The following is a 23606-nucleotide window of genomic DNA, read 5'->3' on the forward strand; positions in this document are numbered from 1 at the left end:
GAGAGACAACACTTCATAAAGAGAGACCTAAGACAACAATATACTGTAGCAAGGCAGAAACACATGACGACAACAACATGGCAGCAGAAAACATGGTACAAACATTTTTGGACACAGACAACAGCACAAAGTGCAAGAAGGTAAATACAACAATACATCACGCAAAGGCACGACTGTCAGTGAGAGTGTCCATGATTGAGTCAAAACATCTGCTGATGTAGAAGGGCTTTATAAATACATTTGATTGATTAATTACTTGATTAATCTGGACTGAATGGGCATAACAGTCCTGCTGTTATGCCCAGGTATGTTGAAGTAATTGGGATTAGATAATGAGACCAGACTGAAATGGGGATGTTAGCAGCCTGTAAATCTGTGTTTTCTATTCTTTTTCAGAGGTTCTCTATGCTTTGTATCAATAGTTAGGTTTCCATCCAATTGGCATGTTACATAAAAAAAACATGCATTTTCGATCAAACGGACTTGTTGTGAATAAAAAGCTGTGCTTAGTAACTTAATGCACATTGTTGGGCTTAAATTTCCATGTACCAAATAAAAAGCAGAAGTTCGAAGTGTTTCCATCACATTTTCAACTCTACCAATGGTTTTGTCACTAAAACTGCTGCGATAAATAGCAAACTTGCCCAATCTGGATTTGTTGTATGCTTTCTAGACAACAGTTCACCGATAAAGTGGACATGGGAGGTTATATGATGAAATAGGGATAAGAGCAATATCATTTTATTTGTTAATTAGCAGCCGAGCATCAAACATCCTAGCATCGATCATCATGACACCAGCATTCAAATGATACCCTAGATACTTATTGGAAATTTGCATCAAGCTCATCACCGTCCATCACATAATTAACAACCATGAAGTTCATCATAACTTATTTGATCTGCCAATAAACTCCTAATCCTTTCCACATCGTAGTGGTAGTTGTAATGGGGTCCTGTGTGTAGCTGGTGTAGAGAGTCAGGCGCATGAGAGCAGAAATGAGTAATCAACGTACTTTACTCAAATTACAAAAATACAAGGCAAATATACGAGCCCACAATAACAGACCGATTTACAAATAACAATCACTCACAAACAAACATGGGGAACTGACGGTTAAATAATAAACAGGTAATTGGGTGAGTGAAACCAGGTGTGTAAGACTAAGACAAAACAAATGGAAAATTAAAAGTGTATCGGCGGTGGCTGGAAGGCCGGTGACATCGACCGCCGAACGTCGCCCGAACAAGGAGAGGAACCGACTTCGGCGGAAGTCGTGACAGTAGTACAATGTACAGTATCATCGTGTGACTCCTTGTTCCCTTCGACATGGTTTATTGTCATTAATTGAACATAAAGGATTTTCCACCACAATTGTCGCATAATAAATGTTACCAAAGCAAAAAGATCCCACCACGTCGAACAAACAAATTGTCTTTCGATATTTATGAAATTGTACCGACACTTCATGTTTCCATCAAACCTGTCATCATTTTTTTTATACAGCATGACTTTGTGGTTACTGTGTACTTTAGCTACATATACAATACAATTCCTACTGCTCCTTGGAGGTGATTACCTGCTCAGTGTTTACTTCAGAGGAGAGAGGATGAGAGCGAAGTAATCAGTCATCATAAATCATACAGACAGACTGCTACCAACATGTTGTCACAAAGCTCCTGATTTTATCTAGTTTTCCTCCACTGTACACCACTGGGTATGACTTGGTAGCATTATGGTGGTTTATTAAGGGCTTGTAGAAACACTTCCCAAATAAAGCCTCAGAGTTTTGATGAATGTGCAAATATATTTTTGTCATGCGTATATGTAGGTAACAGCATCTTTCTATTTCACAAGCTTGCCACTATTCAATATTGTTCTACCTAATTATTCTATGGTGTGGTAGACAAGGATACAACAGTACTGGTTCTAGTTGAGGTCTGTCGGCATATCATTAAATCTCACCAGTAACAAGTCAGGCTTTCCCCCTCAAGAGATTGAAAAGATTTGGCATGGGTCCCCATATCCTCAGAGTTCTACAGCTGCACCATCGAGAGTATCCTGACTGGTTGCATCACAGCCTGGTATGGCAACCGCTAAAGAGGATAGTGCTTACGGCCAAGTACATTACTGGCCCGTAAGCTTCCTGACATCCAGGACCTATAGAATAGGCGGTGTCAGAGATAGTCCCATTGTCAAAGACTCCTGTCACCCAAATCATAGACTGTTCTCTCTGCTACTGCACGGCACCGGTACCGGAGCGCACAGTCTAAGACCAAAAGGCTCTTCAACAACTTCTACCCCAAAGCCATAAGACTGCTAAAACAATTAATAAAAGGGCCACCCAAACTATTTACGTTGATACCCCCCTTTGTTTTTACACTGCTGCTACTCGCTGTTTATTATCTATGCATAGTCACTTTACTAATTACCTTGACTAACCTGTACCCTCTCACATTGACCTGGTACCAGTACCTCAGGTATATAGCCACATTATTGTTATATAATTTTCTGGTGTCACTTTTGATATTCTCATTTTTTCCTTTAGTTTATTTAGTCAATATTTTTTTAAAACTATTTCTGCATTGTTGGTTAAGGGCTTGTAAGTCATCATTGCACCTGTTGTATTCGGTGCATGTAACAAATAACATTTGATTTGATGTATGTAAACTCCAACACCATTACTCCCTCCTGGTATACAATGCATGGTTCTAACAAGTAAGCTGATGTTGTACTGCACTTGTCTGCCTAGCAAACCGTTTTATTATGTAGTCCTGTAGACGTCAACAGTGGAAGTCTTGTGACTGTTTTATGATGTGCAGTTAAGCATTTAATTGGCCCTGCTTCATTATTAAGGGTCATTTGGCAGAGAGAAAATTGGCCCTGTAGTCTCTCTCCTCTCAAAGTGGATTGGCTTCTCCAAGCTGGGTAAATAGCAAAACTGAGTTGCAAAAATCCACTCCATGACAGCAATGTTAGCATAGAGTCTATGCCATAGACCTTGGAGATGGTGGTCCATGCTGCGTTGCATGCACTAGCTGAAGCAGAGTGACACATCCTGTAAGCTGAGTTGCCCAAACATGAATCAGGTGATGTTTTTTTAAGCCTCTTGATACTGGCAGAGCCTCTTTTGCTCTTTTGATTGACTGTATGTGACCCTGCCACATACCTCTTGTGTCTGAGCCGTTGAATTGCGACTCTAATTTGCCTCTATACTGACGCTTAGCTTGTTTGATTGCCATGCGGATGGAATAGCTACACTTTGTATTCAGTCATGTTTCCGGTCACCTTGCCCTGGTTAAAAGCAATGGATCCTGCTTTCAGTTTCGCAAGAATGCTGCCATCAATCCACGGTTTCTAGTTTGGGAATGTTTTAATAGTTGCTGTGGGCACGACATCGCTGATGCACTTGCTAATAAACTCGCTCACCGATTCAGCGTATTCATCAATGTTGTTGTTTGACGCAATGCGGAACATATCCCAATCCACGTGATCGAAGCAATCTTGAAGCGTTGAATCAGATTGGTTGGACCAGCGTTGAACAGACCTGAGCGCGAGAGCTTCCTGTTTTAGTCTCTGTCCATAGGCAGGGAGCAACAAAATGGAGTCGTGGTCAGCTTTTCCGAAAGGAGGGTGGGGCAGGGCCTTATATGCGTCTCGGAAGATAGAATAACAATGATCCAGGGTTTTACCAGCCATGGTAGCACAATCGATATGTTGATAGAATTTAAGGAGTTGTTTTCAGATTAGCCTTGTTAAAATCCCCAGCTACAGTGAATGCAGCCTCAGGATATGTGGTTTCGAGTTTACATAGAGTCAAATAAAGTTTGTTCAGGGCCATCGATATGTCTGCTTGGGGGGAATATATGCGGCTGTGATTATAATCAAAGAGAATTCTCTTAGTAGATAATGCAGTCGACATTTGATTGTGATTCTATGTTAGGTGAACAGAAGGACTTGAGCTCCTGTATGTTGTTATGATCACACCACATCTCGTTAATCATAAGGCATACGCCCTGCCCCTCTTCTTACCAGAAAGATGCTTGTTTCTGTCAGTGTGATGCGTGAACAAACCAGCTGGCTGTACTGACTCCAATAGTGTGTCTCGAGTGAGCCATGTTTCCGTGAAGCAAAGAACGTTACAGTCTATTATGTCTCTCTGGAATGCTACCTTTGCTCGGATTTCATCAACCTTGTTGTCAAGAGATAGGACATTGGCGAGTAGTATGGTCTGGAGCAGTGCGCAATGTGCCCGTCCCCGGAGCCTGACCAGAAGACCGCTCCGTCTGCCCCTTTTATGGCGTCGTTGTTTTGGTTCGCTGGCTGGGTTCTGATCCATTGTCCTGGGTGGTGGGCAAAACACAGGATCCGCTTTGGGAAAGTCGTATTCCTTGTCGTAATGATGGTAAGTTGACGTTGCTCTTATACCCAGTAGTTCCTTCCGACTGTATGTATGTAATAAAACCTAACATACCAATGTAAGACATAACACGTAAAAATAAAAATAAAACTGCATAGTTTCCTAGAAACGCGAAGCGCGGTGGCCATCTCTTTCGGCGCCAGAAGTACTAGTGGTAGGCTGATTTTTTTTTTGGGGGGGGGGGTGGTTTATCCTCTGTGTTTCACCTGCCATTTCAGTTATGTTATACTCACAGACATTATTTTAACAGTTTTAGAAACTTTTGAGTTTTCTATCCAAATCTACCAATTACATACATATCCTAGCTTCTGGGCCTGAGTAACAGGCAGTTTACTTTGGGCACGCTTTTCATCCGGACGTCAAAATACTGCCCCCTATCCCAAAAAGGTAATTATCTGGCACAACCTTTACCACCGTAAAGGAACTACAACATTTCCTAGGATTCTCCAACCGCCGGTTCACCCAAAACTGCAGCAGCACAACTGCTCCTCTCTCAGCTATCACCAGTCAAAAAACTTGTACCCGCCAATGGACCGACACGCCCTTACTGCATTTGAGACCTTGAAACACCTCTGCACCCATCCTTAGGCAGCCAGATCCTACCCTTCCTTTTGTTCTGGAGGTGGATGCATCTGAGGTCGGCTCTCTCTCAGCGGATTAGGACATCTCCCAAATTACACCCATGTGGCTTCTTTTCCAATAAACTGTCACTCGCTGAGATGAACTATGATATCGGGAATCGTGGGCTCCTCACCATTAAGCTGGCTACTGTAGAATGATGCCACTGGTTAGAGGGAGCTGATCACCCATTCCTTGTCCTTATCGACCACCATAATCTGGAGTAATGAAGAAGTGCTAACAGACTCAACCCCCAAACAGCCTCGCTGGGCACTCTTCTTCACCCGCTTCAACTTCACCATCACCTATCTGCCCGGAAAGAAAAATGTGAAGTCTGATTCCTTATCCCGTCTATTTGACGCCCCTTCCTCTAACCCAGCTCCCGAGCCCATCCTGCCTCCGTCTTGTGTTGTGGGACGTATACAGTGGGAAATCTAAGCAGTCATCCAAGAGGCCCTACGCCATGACCCAGCACCTCCCGACACCCCTGCAGGCAAGACATGCGTCCGCCAGACCCCTACTAATGCACTGGTACTATACCTCACTGAGATCGGGCCATCCCGGAATCACCAGGACCATGGAGCTACTGACGCGTAAGTTCTGGTGGTCATCCCTAACAGCCGACGTCCGAGATTACGGTACATTCTTTCCTGTCCCGTCTGTGCTTGGGCAAAGAGCCCTTGCCAACTATCTACTGGTAAGTTCAAGCCTCTACCTACACCACACAGACCATGGTCCCACATCGCCATGGATTTCCTCACTGATTTGCCAGACTCTTCGGGCTTCACTACCATTTTAGCTGTAGTGGACCGGTTCTCCAAGATGTGCCGACTAATCCCCCTTCTGCACCTACCTAATGCCATGGAAATGGCCGAGTGCATGTCCAACAGGTGTTTCGTCTGTATGGGATCCCGGAAGACATCGTTTCGGATCAGAGACCCCAGTTTGCCTCCAGGGTGTGGCGAGCCTTCTGCAACCAACTGGGGGTCTCAATCAGCCTATCCTCAGGATACCATCCCCAAGCTGACGGAACGCCTGACTCAGGAAATAGGGAAGTACCTTCGCCAACACTGCACCCACCAGCCACACGAGTGGATTCGCTATCTAGCCTGGGACGAATACGCACAGAACTCACTGGTGCATGCCTCACTCCATCTCATTCCTTTTCAGTGTGTCCTCTGATATCAACCCCCCATGGGAGACAGAGCCCGGAGCTGTGCCTGCCGTTGATGAGTGGTTTTGACGGAGTGAGCAGGTTTGGGAGACCGCACATTGGCACCTACATCAAGCTTCCCTCTCCCAGAAACGGTTCGCTGACACTTGTCGCCGACGTTCATTACAATTGTGGGGTGAATTGTTACTCAAGAGAAATGTTAGTTTGATGACAGAGATCATTGTCAAACAGCATACTTTTGGTTCAGAGGTGATCGGATCTTGGCTTGACAGCTGGCTCCAAAATACATCACCTCTCCCTACATGTAGCTGGAAGTGGTGGTGAAACAAGGTTAACTCCTGCTCTTATGGGGCAATGCAACACAAATGGAATTGCGTTGATATTTTCCACTTAAAATTCATGCTGAACAAAAATCATTGATTTCAAAGTTAACAAGCCATACAACTATGTACAAGGACTACTTTTAACAACACTGAACATTTTACATAACACATTTACTGGAAGAACAACGCAGATGCAAAGTTTGGTAACAGAATTTCAGTAAAAATGGTCAGTTTTAATGTGATCATGTTTTCCAAAAACTATGTTAAATCTGGTCCGCCACCAGAGAAGAACAAATTTGTTTAGTCCAGACCGGACCAAATCTGAACCAATCATAGATGTCTATGTTTTACAAGTGTCATGACGTTCGCCTGGGAATATGTTTATGACAGTCAGAAATACCTCTTCCCCCCTTTTCCTCTCTCTACCCTACTGATGTGAAATGTGAAACCCCCTTGGTTAACATAGAGATTCTGGGAACATCAGAAGGTGGGGGGAAATGAACTATATTCTGGTAATCCGACCAATTGAACATATGCGGTGGTACTTAATGAATATGATGTCTGTTCGGTTGTCATCTGAGACATTCTCATCAATGATAAGATGACAAACTCTACAGTGGAAAGTCTGCACATTGTAGTTATCGGATTCACATGGAATTGTTGTTCAATTTAAATGTTTGACTATAAAATTATTGGTGAAGAGATGAAATGTAATTTTAGCTTCCAAATGAGAGATTTGGGTTTTCATAAGGTTAGGGCTCTGCTCAATCAGTGGCCCGCCCCTGTGAAGGGACATGGGTTATAAAACTTTTCAAACACGCCCTCCTCTCCCTTCCTATATAAAGCCTTGACGACAATATAACCTCCGGTTCCAAGTACGTGAGGTCTGCAGGCTCTACGTTAAAAGGACTAACATGACAACTACAGAACTAAGCCAATCTCAGCATGAGCTTTGGTTGCGAATGGTATGAACTTTGAATGTTATTCACTATAGAAGTGATACCTCCTCGCCGTTGAGTTAGCAACTGCAGCTGCAAACGAGGGTTAGGAAGGAACAGACAGAGTATCCCGTCTATCACACAACGACGTTACTACAACGTATCCAATTGACCACCAGAGACATTCTTCAAAGGACCCGGTTTGGTAACACGGCCTTCCATCTCCTACCAACCTACCGAAGCGCAGCTCAGAGTAAATATTTATTGCATTTTCCATTCTCCAAATGGGCGGTAGTTTAGAATCCATAAAATACTATATTTACGATAGCACAGCTTCTTCCTTTGGTCCTCAGTCTTCCCGCTCTTTCACTCAAACCCAGTCCCTTTTCTTTTGTGTAACAAGCTGTCATATCTGTTCCGCCCGCTAGGGATGTTTTCCTTTGACGTAATTTGTAATCAAGGTATGATTTATTCTTTGTATATGTAATTCTGTGTGATTAGTTAGGTATTTATTACATAAATAATTAAACCCAATTTTATATTGCTGATTTAACTTGTTAGCCAGGGTTCAAGAATTTAAAACTTTCAGATGAGACTGAATTAAGGTGACGATTAATATTGACTGCTATTGATGTAGAATATTCTTAGGTCTTTAACCAGTTAGGCTTGTCGAGAACAAGTTCTCATTTTCACCTGCGACCTGGCCAAGTTAAAGCAAAGCAGTTCGACACATACAACAACACAGAGTTACACATGGAGTCAATAATACAGTATAAAAAGTCTATATACAGCATGTGCAAATGTGGTAGGAAAAGGGAGGTAAGGCAATAAATAGTCCATGGTGACGAAGTAATTACAATATTGCAATTAAAACACTGGAATGGTAGATGTGCAGAAGATTAATGTGCAAGTAGGGATACTGGGGTGCAAAGGAGCAAGATAAATAAATACAGTATGGGGATGAGGGAGTTGGATGGGCTATTTACAGATGGACTATGTACAGGTGCAGTGAGCTGCTCGGAAAGCTGGTGCTTAAAGCTACTGAGGGAGATATGAGCCTCCAGCTTCAGTGATTTTTGCAGTTCGTTCTAGTCATTGGCAGCAGAGAACTGAAAGGAAAGGCGGCCAAAGTAAGAATTGGCATTGGGGGTGACCAGTGAGATGCACCTGCTGGAGCGCATGCTACGGGTGGGTACTGCTATGGTGACCAGTGAGCTGAGATAAGGCAGGGCTTTACCTAGCAGAGACTTGTAGATGACCTGTTGCCAGTGGGTTTGGCGACGAGTATGAAGCGATTGCCAGCCAACGAGAGCGTACAGGTCGCAGTGGTGGGTAGTATATGAGGCTTTGGTGACAAAACGGGTGGCACTTTGATAAACTGCATCCAACTTGTTGAGTAGAGTTTGGAGGCTATTTTGTAAATGACATCGCCGAAGTCGAGGATAGGTAGGATGGTCAGTTTTATGAGGGTATGTTTGGCAGCATGAGTGAAGGATGCTTTGTTGCGAAATAGGAAGCCAATTCTAGATTTAATTTTGGATTGGAGATGCTTAATGTGAGTCTGAAATGAGACTTTACAGTCTAACCAGACACCTAAGTATTTGTAGTTGTACGCATATTCTAAGTCAGAACCGTCCAGAAGAGTTATGCTGGACCGGCGGGCAGGTGCGGGCAGCGATCGTTTGAAGAGCATGCATTTAGTTTTACTTGCATTTAAGAGCAGTTGAAGGCCACAGAAGGAGAGTTGCATGGCATTGAAGCTCATCTGGAGGTTAGTTAACAAAGAAGAGCCAGAGTTATACAGAATGGTGTCATCTGCGTAGAGGTGGATCAGATAATCACCAGCAGCGACATCATTGATGTATACAGAGAAGAGAGTCGGCCCGAGAATTGAACCCTGCGGAACCCCCATAGAGACTGCCAGAGGTCCGGACAACAGGCCCTCCGATTTGACACACTGAACTCTACCTGAGAAGTAGTTGGTGAACAAGGCGAGGCAGACATTTCAGAAACCAAGGCTATTGAGTCTACCGACAATGAGAATGTGGTGATTGACAGAGTCCAAAGCTTTGGCCAGGTCTATGAATACGGCTGCACCGTAATGTCTCTTATCGATGGCGATTAATGACATTGTTTAGGACCTTAAGGACCTTTCCAATCTATGGGAATCTCAGACGATAGGAAAGAGAGGTTGAACAGGCTAGTAATAGGGGTTGCAACAATTTCATCAGATCATTTTAGAAAGAGAGGGTCCAGATTTTGCAGCTCTATACAGGTGTGCCAAGCTTGTAGCGTCATACCCAAAACGATTTAAGGCTGTAATCGCTGCCAAAAGGTGCTTCAACAAAGTACTGAGTAGTGGCTCTGAATACTTATGTAAATGTGATATTTACAAATATAAAAAATATAAAAACAGTTTTTGCTTTGTCATAATGAGGTATTGTGTGTAGATTGATGAGGTGGGGCGGGGGGAAACAATTTAATCTTTCCGAATGCACACATCTATTCAGATGTCTGGTTTCAGCCTCTTGGAAAGGAAATTGGAAAGGAAAGTTGGTGGTGCACTGTTAGGATGCTCATTTTCCTCTCAGTTAAATGTATGTTTCACCAAAATGATAGACTGTAATTGCTCCTGTCTACATAAAAACATTCCAAATACTCCACCAGTGAGGTGACTTAGCCACAGAGGATCATTAGCTTTTTCAAAAATAATAATAGCTGTGGGTTGTTTCAAACGTGCGCGTGGCAAAGGGATAGCTGATTGAGATGACGCTTTCGGTGATAAGCATCTAAAATATGTTTGAAGATACTGTGTCTTGAGAATAATTTTAAAATGTTGCAACGTGAATAAAGAGAAGGGTGTGTGGCAAAGATATGGCATGTCTCTCTCCAGAATGCATGCACTCAGCTCTCCAGAGTGTGCTCAGCTGTCTCCTGCCAATTCCAGCCCATTAATTGTTTCATTGTGTGAATCGTTTGCCAATTCACCATTACATGTCACCAGTAGGCCTGGTAAATGTACTGTTAATTCCCCGACATTTGGGTACATTCATTTCTGTTCATGCATGTATTAATTGCAGTCATTTACTGTTCTCATTCTCAGACTTTAAAGGTTGTTTACGGAGTTTACAACCTGCTCAACTTGTGCAAAAATAGTGTTGTTGTTTTTTATAACCATTACAGTTATGTCAATTGTTTCAATGTCTTTTGTTTGGAGTGCTCCATGTGAGCAATGAGGGTGTGTCTGGTTTCTCTTTCCTGATACGTTGAGGGAGCATGTGCGCTTGAGCACAGACCTGCTGCGAGAAAAAGTAGGAGATTGCCCATTTGGCAATGTCTTATTTCTGATTGTCATAACCCACCACTAATAACTTGAGCTTCTCAGTCATTTTTGGCTCCAAGCCTCAATAACCATCAAGCCTCTGTGTGAACGAGCAAAATATCATGATCTGATGATTTCATAATTCCAGTGGAAACGTCATAAAACTCACTGGCACAGGAAACTCTGAGGGCCCGGAACAGGCTAGTTGATACAATGTTGCAAGTTCGCAAGTGACAGATTTGGGAAGACCCAGTTGATGATTTGATACAATGTTCCACTTCAATAGCAACAGCTCAAGTCAAGACAGAGAAAGGGAGGCAGACAGGCGGAGTAGAGTGATGAATGTGAAATAGAAAACAATGTTGTCTACGTATTTTACTTAGTTGACGATGCAGTTATAGGCTTACTTTTCCATTGGCCTAAAGGCTATCTCTGAGTTCTTTGCATTTTAACTTTTAGATTTGTATTATTAATCACGTGACAACGATTTTGAAAAACTAAAATGCTATAATTGAAATGAAAATGTTCCACGAATATGCACATAAAAAAAAATATGCAGATTGGTAGGATACATTGTAAGCTTCCCCAAACTCAAGAGCTGCCTATGGTCTTTAGTTTAACACCCATATCAAACAAATAAATATTGAATGCGCAAGTGCGCGCACACATAGGAGGTCCTGTGAAAAAACATTTCCTATGGAAATCAAAGGCCCGTCCAACTGATTCGTTCTGGCGCAGGCCATGACTGTAAGTAGGCCTTACATGGCAATCCAATGGAAAATAAAAATCACGCACACACGATTTACAACAAGAGATTTCCACCCTAACTAACAGGTGTTTAATCTGCCTTCGGAGTAGGTCCTTCAATTCGTTGGAATCTCTTTTAAGGGAACCCGGTTAATTTGATACATTCAGGGGGTTACCAGATGGCATGCTGTTAAGGGTTATGTTTAGCCTGTTCCAATCATTGAAAGCTGGGAAATACTGTACAACTTCTGCATGCAAAATAAATCATTTGATACATTTGTACAATGCTTCTAGGCATGGACAAAATTACCCATAAGGATGTTTTTTCTGTTAAACATGGTCAATAACTGGGACTCATTATTTACTCCTATGTATGAGTGGGTTGCCAGAATACACTCTGTGTGGGTAATTCAGTTACCCAAAGTGGGTGAAACACAGAGAATCATTCAGGTCCGTAGCCCTTTGCCTAACTCGGAGCAGTCTAAGCAGCCCCCTTGGCCTCAGTGGCAGACTGAATATACTTGGGCTGTGGGATTCAAACCTGTGCCATATGGCTCATAGGAAGAGAAGCAATGACATGCTCTAAAACTCCAGCCAACACTATGAGATTAGTGACTTGGCTGCCAGTCAGTCAATCAGGGTCGCAACCAGAAAGACCAGATTGAAGAAAGATTGTTAATCCACCCTTGGACAATAATCTATGTCATGAGAGAGAGTGAGTGGGTGGCTATACCGCCGTGTACTGTAAATATGTAACATTTCTGGTCGATCCCTTAATCTGTTTTACTGTAAACATCAAGCAGCTTAACTGCTTGACAAAACAGAGATGATACCCCCAGTATTTTGACAGAACCAGAATCCAACATGAGGCAATCAAAGTCAGCCCTACATTACTGTTCATTTGGTTGGAGGAATTTATTCATGAATGCGAAAGGTGAATTTCTTTTGAGTCTTGTCGTTGACTGCAAACCCATCCAATTTCCCTTTGTCACCGGCCGTGTCAGACAGCAGTAGGCTGCATGTGTATAATGTAGTGTATAAAAGAGTCAGGGACAAAAAAAAAAGGTTTTCACTGGAAATAATTTACTGCTGCCTTCCATCCCGGCTCCTGAGCACGTCTGCTATGGTCAGATAGGCCGGGAGAATGCGTCGAGAGTCTGTCACAGGAAGTGAATTGAGGGTCAGTCCTCGATAGTGACTTATCAGACACTCTTTCTTTATGTTGACACTGGGGAGAGGCTATGATTAAGGATGTGTAATTATCTGCTGGCTATGTTTCACACTGGCTACAGTGTGGGCCTAGCCATCAGAGGGCGAAGGGAAAATATGTGACATGCTTATGCTGGCACCTCCCTCTGATGAAGTCCGCAGTGGTGCCCATCACAACAACATTCAGACCAGAAGGCGCCAAGTTATTTTCAGGCCTACACAGATGATCCAAGGGTGAACATACCGGTGCAGACTATGTCATAGTGTTCTAATTAAATGTATGTTGCAGGTGGAATCATTCAGAAAGCTGGAATGTAATGTGCATAAGGCCAAGTTATAGTAAGGACATCACTCAATTTAAATAAATAAATTAGGCCCTAATCTATGGATTTCACATGACTGGGAATACAGTGACTGTATTGGTTGCAGATACCTTAAAAAAAGTAGAAGCGTGGATCAGAAAATCAGTCAGTATCTGGTGTGACCACCATTGCCTCACACATCTACTTCGCATAAACTTCAGGATGTTGATTGTGGCCTGTGGAATGTTGTCTCACTCCTCTTCATTGGTTGCTCGAAGTTGCTGGATATTGGCGGGAAATGGAACACGCTGTCGTACACGTCGATACAGAGCATCCCAAACATGCTCAATGGATGCCATGTCTGGCCATCGAAGAACAGGGAAATGTTTAGCTTCCAGGAATTTTGTACAGATCCTTGCGCCATTTGGGCCATACATTATCATGCTGAAACATAAACTGGACACAAAAATGGCTTCAGGATTTTGTCAGGTTATCTCTGTGCAATCATATTGCCATCAATCAAATGCAATTGTATTCGTTGTCAGTATCTTTTGGCTGCCCATAACATAACCTCACTGCCACTATGGGGCATTCTGTTCGTAACACGTTTCAGGTAAGATCCAAGTGCAGGCTGTGTTGAAGTAACAATGTTTATTACAACAACAGGGGCAGACAAAAGACAGGTCAAGGCAGGAAGGGGTTGGTCATCCAGAGTAGGGGTAAAGGCACCAGATGGCAGGCAGGCTCAGGGCCAGCGGCTGGCAGAGTGGTCAGGCAGGCGGGCTCAGAGTTAGGACAGGCAATGGTCAAAACCAAGTAGGGCGAGAAAAGAGAGACTGGGGAAAAGCAGCTGAGAAACAAAACGCTGGTTGACTTGACAAACAAGACTAACTGGCCCCGGACAAACGGAGAACACAGGTGATAATGGAGAAGATGGGCAGCAATTGGAGGGGGTGGAGACGAGCACAAGGACAGGTGAAACAGATCAGGGCGTGACAGTTCGCAACATTGACATCAACAAACCGCTTGCCCACATAATGCTACACACTCTGTCTGCCATCTGCCCGGTACAGTTGAAACCAGGATTCATCCATGAAGAGCACACTCCAGCATGCCAGTGGCCATCGAAGGTGAGCATTTGCCCACTGAAGTCGGTTACGATGTAGGACTGTGGTCAGGTCAAGACCCTGTTGTGGACCAGATTAGCTTCCCTGAGGCAGTTTCTGACAGTTTGTGCAGAAATTATTTGGTTTTGCAAACCTTCAGTTTCACCAGCTCTCAGGTTGGCTGGTCTAAGACTATCCCACAGGTGAAGAAGCCAGATGTGGAGGTCCTGGACTGGCATGGACGTACTGGCATGGACGTACTGCCAAATTCTCTTAAACAACATTTGATGTGGCTTACGGTAGAGAAATTAACATTACATTCTGGCAACAGCTCTGGTGGACATTCCTGCACTCAGCATGCCAATTGCACACTACCTCAAAACTTGGAGACATCTGGGGTATTGTGGTGTTTGACAAAACTGCACAATTGGCTGCCTTTTATAGTTCACAGCACAAGGTGCACCTGTGTAATGTGCATGCTGTTTAACTATCTTCTAGATATGCCACATGTGTCAGGTGGACGAATTATCTTGACAAAGGAGAAATGCTCATTACCAGGGAGGTAAACAAATTGGTTGCCAAAGTTTGAGAAAATAAGCTTTTTGTGTGCATGGAAAATGTCTGTGATCTTTTATTTCTGCTCATGAAACATGGGACCAACACTTTACATGTTGCATTTATATTTTTGTTCAGTGTACTTGAGAATGCCGTCTTGGTTTGCAGTTTCTGATTAATTTAGTACATTTCAGCAGGATTTTTCCCACCTGAACCAAAGTGGTATGTCTCATCTGAAAGCAGATGATGAAAATGTTGTTGCATCATCCACCGAAAGTAATTTCTGATCTAAAAAGCCAGGTGTCCCTAGATATCATCAAGTGGCTATACGGAAATAGAGCTTTCTCATATTTGTAACCTGTTATTGATGGATCCCCCTCTTGGTTCCATGGCGTAGCTGATAAGCTTATTTGGTTTTAAGGGCCATATCTTCACACTGTGTCTGTGTGTTCATCTCATTTTGGGTTAAACCAGCCCTGCTACCTCTTGCTTGTTTTATAGTGCTATTAATGGGCCATTCCTGTCCTTTTAAAGTCATATTATGGTGTTTAAAAACATGTTCTATTCTCCTTGAGAACAAAAATGCAATTGAACATGATAGATTTGGTCAGACTAGCAAGCATCTCAATTACTCCTGACAGTCAGTGTTCCACTGCAATAGGTTTTTGTCGCTTCTGTTTTACCAATCCAATAGATGGTTGAACAAAAGCAATTTTCAGCTACAAGGGTAGAGTTGGATTTAAGACTACATGGTATTTGTTATTGCTAAAGTATATGGGTGTAAATTGTATGATTTTTGTGTGGATAAAATCTATGATGTAGCTGATTGTGGGCTTCGACATGCGTTCTAAAACACAAATTAATAAAAGATGTGTGTGATGTTTAAAGGAGCAATATGTTACTTTTTGAGCGACCTGACATAATTCACATAGAAACGTGGGTTATTGATCCGTCATTCTCAGTGGAAACATGTCTAAGAAGCGGTAGATCCGTTCTATGTGCCTTGTTTCTATGCTTCCCATTTTTAAGTTTTGTTTGTGGGTCGTTTCACATTTCGTTTTTGTACACAGGCCTCAAACAGCTGAAAATACAATATTTTGGATTATGGAAAATATTTCGATGGGACAATGATTTTCTACACTATAATTGCTTGTTTTTATCACAAACTGAAATTAGAATTTTAGCAAACAGGGAATGGCAGAGTGATTTCTGCTTGGAGCATGTAGGCCCCAGGACACACAAGGTCAACCTGCAAGCCCCCACCCAGTACATATACCCAGATGTCAGGACAAAGGCAACACAGTTATTTTTGCCAGGGATCCTCTGTGTGTCACCATGGATTCTAGAGTCGTAGGTGCATGGGTCTTCTAGTGGATGGATCTTTAGGAGAGTTCCTTTCCAGCAAACGTGGTTGCTGCCGGGGGTGCGTTGTTTTCCACTCTGAATTGAGATACTGTAGATGCATGTTTTGATTCAAATCAGATCAGGCAAAATTGTCTTCAATCTGATTGATAATCTGCTGCTCTACACTGATTGGATATGCAATGATTTTATGGCCAATTGTAAATATAGCCTCCATTATCCTCATTTTAAAAGACCACATTTCCTCTTTGAGCTCAAAACCATTTTTTTCTTCTTCGAAATGCATATCAAGCTTTTTGATTGCTTATTGAAGAAATACCTTAGCCACAGATGTGACATCATTAGAAACATGCACAAATATTTCAAAGGAGTCAAATCATCAAATAGGCCATGTGCGCATTACAATACAATAAGCTTGGGCAACTTCTCCTGATTCTGTCATCATCTCTGTATCAACCCCTTCATTAAAGTCCAATTATCATCAATCAGAAGTGTGAATAATTATCTCCCTAATTGTGATTTTAGAACCTTATGCTCTCTTTTTTTACCCTCTTCCTCTCAGTTCTTTTCACCTGATTCCATGTAATGTAATGTGGCTGTCATCACCTCTGTGTTCTTGCTGACTTCACGATGGCATGGGTTGCACATTGGTAGGAAACGTGACGTTGTTTTAGGTCTGGGTTTAGCAATCATATATATATATGATTAATAGTTGTAGCACATTCCTTAATCTAGTAAGACTTATACCTGTGCATTACACAATAGTAATATACAACAGTAACAGCATTGCAACTACACGGCAACAGCAGAAAACCAATAAAGCTTTCATTGTGTGGTTCCCCAGACCACCCCATTAGCCCAGACAACGCTCAGACTCGGTGCTGATGAGACCTTTTTGTTCTTTATGGTTGATGTGTATGTGATTACCATGGTGTCAACTTTTGGCAATGCATTCAAAGTTGAGAGCCCACAAGGTCACTGTTAATTCAAAAGTGTTCTTTAATGTCACACTCCATGTCATTCCCCCAGCCTGCGGTGCTGCGCTAGAGCTCCTCTCTTAAATGCATGGCACAAATGGTTTTCAACAAGGAGGATGTCAAGGGAGTCCCACCTCAATCAAAACCCTTATACTGCCTCTTTAAGTCCGGCACTCTAGGGAGGATGCTGTTTTGTTTCTTACTCCTCTATTCCTTCTTCCTCATGGTATGTTTTGAACAGATGTTTTTTAGCAGTCCCGACAGCAGCCCTGTAGTTTTATTTTGTATTTTTTTGTACTTTTTAACCCTTTTTCTCCACAATTTTGTTATATTCAATTGGTAGCTACAGTCTTGTCCCCCATCATTGCAAGTCCCTTACGGACTCGGGAAAGCCAAAGGTCGAGAGCCTTGCATCCTCCGAAACATGACCCCGTCAATCCGCACAGCTTCTTGAAACAGTGCTCGCTTAACCCGGAAGCCAGCCGCTCCAATGTGTCAGAGGCGACACCGTACAGCTGGTGACCGAAGTCAGCGTGCATGCGCCCGTCCCACCACAAGGAGTCGCTAGAACGCGATGGGACAAGGACATCCCGGCCGGCCAAACCCTCCCCTAACCCGGACGACGCTGGGCTAATTGTGCACCGCCATATGGGTCTAACGGTCGCAGCCGCAGCCTGGGATCAAACCCAGGTCTGTAGTGACGCCTCTAACACTGCGACGCAGTGCCTTAGACCGGTACTCGGGAGGCCCCAGCCCTGTAGTTTTAGAGCTATCAGCAAAGCTCTAACTAACATTCTGCTACTCTCTGACTTTTTACCACAACAACACCTCCATTTACATGAGCAAGTTGTTGCAGGAGTTAGGCAAGTGTTTGGTCATCACAAGTGCCTTCGTTCGTAGTCAAGCTCCTCCATTTGTTTCGAAGAGCAAGCATGAGGCCCCTATCCGATGACATCATCCTCTCCCCTGTGCCAAAAATGCTTTCTTATACCGTAACCAAGTGTGATTAACAAGAGTCTGGGGAACGTTCTGGTAAATATAGTAGGTAGACCTTTTGGCACTATCAGGATAATGTATGACAGCCTGGAGCAGAAGCCTCTGGCTTGTGAGTCATGTCCCTTCCGTTTCTTCTTGTTGGCAATGCATTGCCCCTGAATATAGAAAACTTTGCCCAGAAACAATGAATCCCAGACTAATGAAGCATTACTATGGCATCAAATCTGATATGACTATAATACAGGATTATAGACTCATAGGTCATTGTCATGTAAAAGGACCCATGAACACCAACGTGAAGTTAATAGGAGCATGTCAAATAGTGGTCAAATGAAAGCTAAGAGTCTATTTATTTTCATTGAATAAAGGTGAAATAAATGTAAAAACAAATGTTGGGCGAGTTTCTCCGATTCCTCTCTGCAGATCCTCTCAAGCTCTGTTGTTGGGGAGGGTCACTGCACAGCTATTTTCAGGTTTCTCCAGAGATGTTCGATCGGTTCTGGCTTGGCCACTCAAGGACATTCAGAGACTTGTCCCAAAGTCACTCTTGCGTTGTCTTGGCTGTGTGCTTAGGGTCAATGTCTTGTTGAAAGGTGAACCTTCGCCCCCAGTCTGAGGTCCTGAGCGCTCTGGAGCAGATTTTCATCAAGGATCTCTCTGTACTTTGCTCTATAATCTTTCCATCGATCTGGCAGTCCCTGCCGCTGAAAAACATCCCCACAGCATGATGCTGCCACGACCATGCTTTACCATAGTGATGGTACCAGGTTTCCTCCAGATGGCTAAAGAGTTCAATCTTGGTTTCATCAGACCAGAGAATCTTGTTTCTCATTGTCTGATAGTCCTAGGTGCCTTTTGTCATACTAAAACTGGGCTGTCATGAGCTTTTTACTGAGGAGTGGCTTCTGTCTGGCCACTCTACCATAAAGGCCTGATTGGTACAGTGCTGCAGAGATAGTTGTCCTTCTGGGAAGTTCTCCCATCTCTACAGAGGAACTCTGGAGCTCTGTCAGAGTGACCATCGAGTTCTTGGTCATCTCCCTGTCCGAGGCCCTTCTACCCTGATTGCTCAGTTTGGCTGGGTGGCCAGCTCTAGGAAGAATCTTGGTGGTTCCAATTTTTTCCATTTAAGAATGATGGAGGCTGCTGTGTTTTGGGGGCCTTTCAATGCTGCAGACATTTTTTGGTGCCCTTCCCCAGATCTGTGCCTCGACAGAATCCTGTCTCGGAGCTCTACGCACAATTCCTCCGACCTAATGGCTTGGTTTTTGCTCTGACATGCACTGTCAACTACGGGACCTTATATCATGTCCAATCAATTGAATTTACTACAGGTGGACTCCAATGAAGTTGTAGAAACATCTCAAGGATGATCAATGGAAATTTGCCTACATTTCTACAAATCTGTTTTCGCTTTGTCATTATTGGGTATTATGTGTAGATTGAGGAGTAAAACATTTTAATTTAATCCATGTTAGAATAAGGCTGTAATATAACAACATGTGAAAAAAGTCAAGGGTTCTGAATACTTTCTGAATGCACTGTATAATGGTGAGATGCTCTTGTCCCCACCCTAACGATGGGAGTCTCCCCTCTATATGTAGCCCATGTATCTGATTCTGTCTGGCCAGAAATAGACCCTCTTCCAGTACAATACACACTGATGTCTTGTACAGCATCTCAATCAGCTAGACCTATTGCAATGCGCGCTTCCCAAATAGGCCTACACACGTGTGATTTGAAACAATCCACAGCTATTTTTTTTTTTTGAAGAAGTCATGCTTATTGGTTGAGTATTTAGAATAATTGTATTTTGTTCCTTTTCAATCTGTACACAGTGCATTAGGAAAGTATTCAGACACCTTTGACCTTTTACATATTGTGTTACGTATTCTACGTATTATTCTAAAATGGATAAAATATGTTTTTCCCTCATCAATACCCATAATAACAGTTTTTAAAAAAATAGGTACATTTACAAAAGATAAAAGTATTCAGTCCCTCAGTACTTTGTTGAAGCACCTTTGGCAGCGATTACTGCCTCACAGCCTTTTCCAGCACCTGAACCACTGATGTCACGCACATATGTCCACGACTCCTGGTGGCAGTAAGAAAGCCATCACCATCTGTACCTATTCAACAGCCTAGATTTGTATAACTTTTTTGATTCTTCCTTGAACAGTCACTAAGATTATATTTGGTTGTGATCTATGCAAAATAACTATTTTGGTTGCTGCAGTTGTTAGCTAGAATGCTAATGCTCATTGATATAATCTGTAGCAAAAGCTTTACCAAAGAGCTATTTTACTGGTTGAAGTTAACGTTTTTTTAAAGCATAATGAAGTTGTTTTGTGATGATGACACAAACGTTATATTACTGGCGTTCTATAAGAATTCCGGCTTGTTCTGCCACCAACTTGCGCGCATCACCCTCGTGCGGCAACGTTTGCAAACACAGAAAGGGGTCTATAGTGTGACATGCTATTCTCTTTTGGTCCAGACAGAATCTGATACATGGTCTATACATACTGAGACAGAGGGGCACTGTTTCGCTCGCCCGGATGCTTTAACTTCGATTGATGTGTCTTTCTGTAGGCACGCGTCTCAGTCAAACAAATCAATATTTGATTTGGATGGGAAAGGAAGGATGGTAGGGCGGGACAGGCGCCCTAAGGCCTGCCCATACCTGCTTACTGTACATGCATACAAATAATCTACTGATATTTTTCAGACGCCGTTGCGTTTCTCGAAATCAATTTCCGGTATATGCATCCTCTTAATAATGACTTATGTATTTGTATATACAGTTGATTTAATTATGTTTTATCTGTCTGCACGACCGGTTTAACCCAAACAGATGCCATTCATTCCAGGAGGCACTCAGAACTAGACAGGTGTTATCTCTGTCTGGAGCTTAAGGCCTGGCAACCCCTGCTTACAGAAAATTCTTCCCCTGAGCTCGCTGAACACATTTGCATTTGGCTGATAGGAAAAACTCATAATCTCCAATGGTCCAAAAAAATAAAAGACGGAACTGAATGTTATTTTCAAACCATGATTTGTGATCATGATTAGGAGTTGTCAACAGACTACACAATGTAATGTATTGATGTGTACTGAAATAACCACTCCATGACTAACAGGTTCCGTAGATAATTCAACAAACGCTGATCATGCCAAATGCAGTAACAGTTCATCCATAATCATTGAACTACGTAAAGCCTCTGTGTTATCCTGATAATCTGGAATCCTCTAACCTGTCTCTGTAGTCCCTCTGGTTTAGATTGCTGGAGGACATGCTGCTTCGATCAGCAGATGTCTGTGAATGGATGACAGGGCACAGGGTTCTCAAGGGTGTGTTTTGACAAGCACTCACCGGAGCAACACTCAATTGTATGTGCTAATTTAAGTCATTGGAGAGAGGTTACTGAGTGTATATAAGGAGGCATTTTGTATAACAAGTCCCAATGCTGGTTGGAGGTGTCTTTACTAGTTGCATTTGAAATATTGATTTCCCTTAGTCATCTCTGAGTCGTCCTCCATCTTCCTGTTTCTTTCTGTTTCTGTTTTGGTGCTGGATGTCCATAATGATTGCCAGCTGTAAGTAAAGCCTGAATATTTAATTAACAATGTTACGCAACTGACTGCAGGTTTAAACACAACTTGGGACAATTTATCTGAAAAGTTGTACTTTTATCAGACAAGTAGACTTCAATAGCAGAGAATTGGGTATACAAATACTGCTTTGACATAGGATTTACAGTATTTTGTCTGTAAAGAAATGTATAATTGGGTCATGTTTATATGACCCTGTTACCAACGGGCCCATTATTACCACATTATTGCTTTTATACCTCTCGTGTGCATGTCAACATCAAATCCAACTTTATTTGTCACATACACATGGTTAGAAGATGTTAATGCGAGTGTAGCGAAATGCTTGTGCTTCTAGCTACCTGGGTTTTTTATACACACAAGTGTAAAGGGATGAAGAATATGTACATAAAGATATATTTGAATGAGTGATGGTACCGAACAATGCATAGGCAAGATGCAATCAAGTGTAAAGGGATACAGAATATATAAAGATATATGAGATGAGTAATGTAGGGTATGTAAACATTATATTAAGTGGCATTGTTTACAGTGGCTTGTGATACATGTATTACATAAAGATGGCAAGATGCAGTAGGTGGTATAGAGTACAGTATATACATATGAGATGAGTAATGTAGGGTATGTAAACATATTAAGTGGCATTGTTTAAAGTGGCTAGTGATACATTTTTTATATGCATGGCAGCACCCACTCAACGTTAGTGGTGGCTGTTTAACAGTCTGATGGCCTTGAGATAGAAGCTGTTTTTCAGGCTCTCGGTCCCTGCTTTGATGCACCTGTACTGACCTCACCTTCTGGATGATAGAGGGATGAACAGGCAGTAGCTCGGGTGGTTGTTGTCCTTGATGATCTTTATGGCCTTCCTGTGACATCGGGTGGTCTAGGTGTCCTGGATGGCAGGCAGTTTGCCCCCGGGGATGCGTTGTGCAGACCACACTACCCTCTGGAGAGCCTTACGGTTGTGGGCGGAGCAGCTGCCGTACCAGGCGGTGATACAGCCCGACAGGATGCTCTCGATTATGCATTTGTAAAAGTTTGAGTGCTTTTGGTGACAAGCCAAATTTCTTCAGCCTCCTGAGGTTGAAGAGGCACTGCTGCGCCTTCTTCACCACGCTGTCTGTGTGGGTGGACCAATTCAGTTTGTCCGTGACGTGTACGCTTCAGTTACTCACCCGGATCATTTACCCCATTCCCGCCTGGTCGTCGGAGGATTCCGCTACCCCATTGGATCCACCTATTTACTCCCATCAACTCACCACCGCTGCCCGCTACGCCACCTGGATATATCTACCCATTCACATTCACTTGTAAATAAATACTCACCTTATTCCTACTCTCCTTGTCCTGGTCTGCTTCTGGGTTCGGTTTTGAAAGAACGTGACAGAACGATCCGGCCAAGGATGAACCCAGCGGACCTGGAATCCGTTTGCCATGCCATTACCAAGCAAGGGAAGACATTGGGACAACACAAGACGGAGCTACAGGAGATTGCGGGTTCAATCCAGAACTTATCTGCTAGCTTGACACAAATCCAGGATCAGCTCAGTTTGCCGGCGATTCATTCACCACCTGTTTCACCGATCTCACCTGCCGTGTCTGGTGCGGTTTCCTTCCGTGAACCCAAGGTACCGACGCCTGATAAATATGAAGGGGATTTGGGAAGATGCCGTTCGTTTCTTATGCAGTGTGGGTTAGTGTTTGATCTGCAGCCCCATTCTTATGCCACTGACAAGGCTAGGATAGCCTTTGTTATTGAACTGCTGCGTGGAAGAGCTCTGGAATGGGCTTCAGCCGTTTGGGAACGACAGGAGACCTGCATGGCTTCATACCAGGAGTTCACGGGAGAGATGAGAAAGCTTTTTGACCATCCAGTCCGAGGTAAGGACGCAGTGTGGCAGACTTTATGATCGAGTTCAGGACATTGTCTGTGGAGAGTGGT

Source organism: Oncorhynchus keta, chromosome 1 (assembly GCF_023373465.1).
Source record: "Oncorhynchus keta strain PuntledgeMale-10-30-2019 chromosome 1, Oket_V2, whole genome shotgun sequence".
Classification (NCBI taxonomy): Eukaryota; Metazoa; Chordata; class Actinopteri; order Salmoniformes; family Salmonidae; genus Oncorhynchus; species Oncorhynchus keta.